This window comes from Peromyscus maniculatus, chromosome 1, assembly GCF_049852395.1.
Source record: "Peromyscus maniculatus bairdii isolate BWxNUB_F1_BW_parent chromosome 1, HU_Pman_BW_mat_3.1, whole genome shotgun sequence".
Lineage (NCBI taxonomy): Eukaryota > Metazoa > Chordata > Mammalia > Rodentia > Cricetidae > Peromyscus > Peromyscus maniculatus.
Window position 1 is genome coordinate 164,590,068 of NC_134852.1, and position 6,082 is coordinate 164,596,149.

A 6,082-nucleotide genomic window follows, 5' to 3' on the forward strand; every position below is an offset into this window, starting at 1 on the left:
ACAGTATAGTAATTTTTTAAAAAATAAATGCTTCTTTAATATAGATGAAATTGTTTATCCACTGCATTCCCCATATCCATTTACCAAAATAGAAAGACTAAAAGCATCTGAGAACGTTTCAGTGTATCTCATATTCCTAACATACAAGGAGGCAATGTCTGAGCAAGAAGAACTATGGGACTCAGAATCAAGTCGACTATGGTTATAATGTAAAAGTAGTATTTATAGACACACCTCAAGAAAATACTGTGCCAAATTCTTATCAGAAATCATCTCTGATTGCTAGCTTCCACAACTGCCATAGAAAGCAGGTCCTATCTAGATTTTGCCTTAAGTAAGAGTATCTCTAGCTAAGGGGCTGATGTACCCAAACCCACATCTAGGAAGGGAGATAGAATTCAAATGCAAGCAGCAGTTCCTTGTGAAGGAACTTGCAGTTGAAGAATTTAGAAGTATATTCTATTTACCTTGATGCGAAAATCTGGGTCTCCTTTAAGATGGAGGTGAGGGATGGTAAACTACTTGGAAACAAGTAGAAAAGAAGCTAGGTAAGATGTGGTAACAAACTTGTAAAAAGATATCAGAAAGAAGCCAAGAAAGCTTATCTAAAATAATAGTTAGGAACACGAGTTACTATTTGGGTTTTGTTCAAAGGAGTATTTTCTCTGTGTCTTTCAAACAAATGAACAATTTAAATAAAATATCCAAAGCTTTAACAGTGGTGAATACCACTAGGAATATAAAGACCACTGGGGATAGGAGGGACACCTATCTTCAATACTTCACCATCTAGACAATGGCTGGACATGACATCAGTTACGGAATTCTCATGGAATTAATAAAAATCATTTTAAGAGCACACAATCCACCAATGAATAGAATGGGTATATGCTATCTTATGTCATGTTTAAGTGCTTTTCACATAAACATCCTCACATAATTTGTTCAGTCCTAAGAGGTGGAATCATTAATCCCTACTTTACCCATAAAGAACTGGAAATTCTAAAGAGGTTAAACTCTTATTCAAGGCCACAGAACCCCAGAGAGTATACTTTAGAGAGTGTCTCTTAAGATCATTTTCTAGTAGAGATGAAAATATGGGAGGGGGAGGAAAGGGGAGGGAGAGGGAGAGGGGCCTTGGACCTCAAGCTTCTGGTCCTCTCACCTGCCCTCCCAACTGCCTGAGTTGAATGCATGCGCCACAACTTTAGTGCTCTGCAGTATCGGTGATCAAACCCAGGGCTTTGTGGACCAAGGGCGAGCACTCTTCCAGCTGTGCCACTTCTCCTGTCCTGTGTTGTCGTTTGTTTTACCAGGTTACAGATAGAGACGTTATGACTTTTTAACCTTAAGACTTCCCATCTCCAAAAGCCAGGACTTTTAGTCATACTAACACAATGCCAATTTATTCACATCAAAATACTAGTAGAGATATAGAAACAACGTGCCTTCCCAGTGAGAAACCACTCCCTATTTTTAGAGGTTAATGAAGGCAAAGCTCTTCAATGGTGCTTATCTGACTCTGGCTACTGCTCAAAGAGGAGCTGGCCTGGAATAGAGGATTTTACTAACTATATACACCCAAGGCTTATGCATTCCACATACACTGTCATTCTTAAATCTCTCAAGTCCCCATCGCAAGTCACACTTTTAACAATTTAAAGAGAGGCAGGAGACTGTGAGTCTGGCCACTTAGGCAGTTGGGAAACTTAAACTGCAAAGATATTGCCAGAAAATTTCATATGTACACCAGTTTTGGTTTCTTCTTCTTCTTCCTCTTCTTCTTCTTCTTCTTCTTCTTCTTCTTCTTCTTCTTCTTCTTCTTCTTCTTCTTCTTCTTCTTCTTCTTCTTCTTCTTCTCCTCCTTCTCCTTCTCCTCCTCCTCCCTCCCTCCTCCTCCCCCCTGCTCCTCCTCCTCCTCTTTCTCCTTCTCTTTCTTCTTTTTCTGAATAGTTGTTACCTCGGCTCATCATGCCCACCTGACATATACTTCTTCTGATAAGAGACCAGGACTTAATGATGGTTGTGACCCCTTGAGCTGCCCCTTAGAGTCTTGTCCTTTGATATAGAGAAGGGCCTCATAGCCTGTTGGAGTTCAGGGTTGTCTCCTTTTATTATGGGAATAGAGCCTAACTGGAGGTCAATCTTGGTGAATAAACATTAGCAGAAACTTTTTCAGCAAACAAAATCTCACCTGTGGTACAGAATTTTCTTTTTCACAGTTTCTAAAAAATGTGGTGAGAATACTACTTATCTTTCAGTTATATTGGATGCAGTGATCATTTACTAATTTAAGAAGTAAATTTTACTGTGTATAACTTAAGATTTCTAAGCAAGTGTATTAGTAAATCATTTATTCTTATTATTTATTTGTCTATTTTTTTATTTTCTTATTTTGTTTTCACATCCTGACCACAGTTTCCCCTCCCTCCTCTCTTTCAGTCCCCACCACCACCAAATCCCCATCTACTCCTCCTCCTTTCTCTTCAGAAAAAGGAAGCTGATACCAGCAATGGTATATCAAGTTGCCATGAGACTAAGTACCTCCTCTCCTGCTAAGGCTGGATGAGGCAGTCCTGCAGGAGGAAAGGATCCCAATGTAGGCAACAGCATTAGAGACAGCCCCTGCTCCTGCTGTTAGGAGTCCCACAGAAGACCAAGCTACACAACTGTAACATTTGTGCAGAGGGCCTAAGTCAGTCCCATGCAGGCTCCCTGCTTGTTGGTTCAGTCTCTGTGAGCCCCTATGAGCCCAGATTATTTGATTCTATGGGTTTTCTTGTGACTCCTACAATTCTTCTTCCCTCTCTTCTTCAGAATTCTTCAAGCTCTGTCTAATGCTTGACTGTGGATCTCTGCATCTATTTCTATTCATGTCTGGGTGAAACCTCTCTGATGACAGTTGGGCTAGGCACCAATCTGTAAGTATAGCAGAATATCATTAGGAATCATTTCACTGGCTTTTTCTTTCTTTTAGTCATGTTTGGTTCTATCCTAGGTTTGTGGGCTATCCAGCCTCTGGGTCCTAGCTTCCCGGGCTCCTTCTCATAATATGGGTCTCAAGCTGGATCAGTCATTAGTTGAACATTCCCACAATTTCTGTGCCTCTTTTACCCCAGCACATCTTGTAGGCAGGGCGAATTGTAGGTGATTCAAGGTTTTGTTCCTAGGTTGGTGTCCCAATCCTTCCACTGGAAGTCTTGCCTGGTAACAGGAGATGGCTGGTTCAGGCTCCATATCTGTTATTACTTGGAGTCATAGCTAGAGTCACCCTTATAGATTCCTAGGAGTTTCCATTACACTAGATTTCTAGCTTGCCCCAGAGATGCCCTCCACACCCCAATTCCAGTTGTCCCTCGCAGTACTTTCCCTTTATCTCCCCCCCACCTGATCCCACCTGTTCCATCCTCACTCTAGCCCCATCCAGACCACTCCCCCTTTCCACTGGCAATGTGTAGTCTATTCCCCTTCTCAGTGACATTCATGGGGCTCCCCTTGAGCCCCCTTGTTACTTTCCATTTGCATATAAGTGCTGTGGATATCGCTCTGTATGCTGTGAATGTGTTACTCTGATGGGTTAATAAATAAAATGCTGATTGGACAGTAGCCAGGCAGGAAAGTATAGGCAGGAGAAGAAGCAAAGAGGGAGAATTGTGAGAAGGCTGGAAAGCTGAGTCAGGAGATGCCAGCCCATCATCCAGGGAGCAGCATGTAATGGTACACAGGTAAAGCCATGGAACACGTGGTGACATATAGATTAACAGAAATGGGCTGAGTTAAAGTGTGAGAGCTAGTCAGTGGTAGGTCCAAGCTAATGGGTGAGCAGTTTTAATTAATGTAAGCCTCTGTGTGTTTACTTGTGTCTGAGCGGCTGTGGACCATGGGGCCACGGGAGCCGGACAGGACCAGGAAAGCTTTCAGCTACATGTAAGCCTGTGGGCTGCATAATTTCTATTTCTATCTGCTCACTTTTTAAACAACTGTCCATATGAGTCATTAGCAGATGCAGGACTTCAAGAGGTCTGACTGGCTAAACAATGACTTTCTGCCTCCAGAGATGTGAAGTGCATAGCCTAGTTCCTAATTTCTGACTTCCGTTTTCCCAGGTCTCTACAACCTGATGAGTGCTCCTGCGGTTAAGTATCACTATTGATAACAGCACCAGCTGTAATATTCACTGAGCAGTCTTCACACGTGACCATTGCCTGAAGATTTTACCTGCATGAGGTATTTTTAATCTTTACAAAGTCAAGGTTCAGGTGCGTGCCACCATGCCCAGTTTGTACAGTGTTAGAGATAAAACCCAGGGGCCTTGTGTCGAGGATCAAGAGATTAAGAAAACACTTCCCTTTCCTCACACATCATTTCCAGTGTCTCTTCTGGATCATTTTATACCAAAATATGACGTGAAGCCTTGCCCAGCCTACTTTATAAATGGAGAAGCCAGATCCTACTGTTCTGAATGAAGTACTTGATTTTTCCCACTCCATCTTTTCTCCCCCCCTCTGCTCCTCCTTCCCCACGTCTTCCTCATCCCCCATTTTCCCTCCTCCCCCTCCACTTCCTGCCGTCTCTCGTATTATCTTTTGCCCTCTCTAGCCAGCTTGTTTTCTCTCATTCTATGGTTTTCTTCAGCCAGCCTTGCCAGAAGCCAGTGTCAGAGTTGATCTAAGCGGGTTTCCAGCTCACCACCTTGCTCTCTCAGCACAAGACAGAACAAGAAGCACTACTGTAAATAAACCCGTGTGTGTGCCCCCTGCTCTGTCTACAGGGTGGTGGTACAGCCACTGGAGACACAGAGCAATGCCACTCAGTGAAAGTCAGATTAAGAATCCTTCATTTTCTAGCAGGTGACAGCAGAAAGGAGTCTTCACCATGAAGGGTAGGGTTTGTAAAGCCAAACCCTACAATTACATCATACCAGGGGCTGGCCAGATAACAGAAGTTTCCATTGATTGAAACAATGTCTCTATACGGTAAAACAGGGAACTGAAAGTGTGACTGTATGAAGAGGTTCTGTTCGGCAGGATGTGGTTGGTTGGGGCTGGGGAGCAGTTGGGTGAAGCACAAAATGAAGCCACTAGGGGAAGTCCAGGTGGCAATTCTGCCTCCATTGTCAAGGGTCTCCAATCTCTTCCAGAGCTAAGGCTTGTACCCCTAAGCACGGACCACCTTCCTGAGCACCCAGTCATCCCATATGCTCACCGACGTATCACTAATGCTCACGGCTAACACACACACACACACACACACACACACACACACACACACACCTGCTCAGGTCTGGCTTTATAAAAAGAAGCTTCAGCATTCTCACAGAAATAAATTCAGTGTAGCCAGCGAGAGTGTGCCACCTCACTAGAAGTGCTTGAAAGAAGCATCTACCCTTAGGAGACTGCCCTTAGGAAAGCTCTCTAGAGAAGAGGTTTGTTTGGGGGTTTCCCCCTTCATTGTGCTTCATTGTGATATCTAATTGCTTATTTTCTTTCACTTTTAAAATTGTCAAGCCTCTTCTGCCTTACCTGTCCCACCTAACTCTTCCCATCTTAGATTTTCTGCATTCTTAGAGCTAACCTCATGGTAGTCATGCTGGTTAATGATAAGAGAGAAACTGTAGAGAAATTCAGCCACATAAAAATAGCCTATAACTTAAATTATTGCAATACTGTGTGAAATAAACTCTCTCTCTCTCTCTCTCTCTCTCTCTCTCTCTATATATATATATATATATATATATATATATATATATATATGGGGGATATGTATCTTAGACAGGGAAGTGATTGAGGCCATGGTTCAAAAATCACTTAAAATTATTTTCTATAAAGAGTGGCTGGGTCTTGAGGGAACTACAACCTTCTAGTCCCTGATGGAACATTCCTGGGGAAGTACATTTATGGTGATGATTAATGCAGGAACCAGCTCTCCCGGTAGATGGCTCTGTTCTATTAAATGCTGGGCATGTCTGCGAAGGAAACCAGTATCTGTCAGGAGGCATATTTTCGTTCTGAAATGTAGCACAGTCAAGAAAACACATTTGTGAATATTTGCTGCACACAGCTTTCAGACACTGGGAACTGAG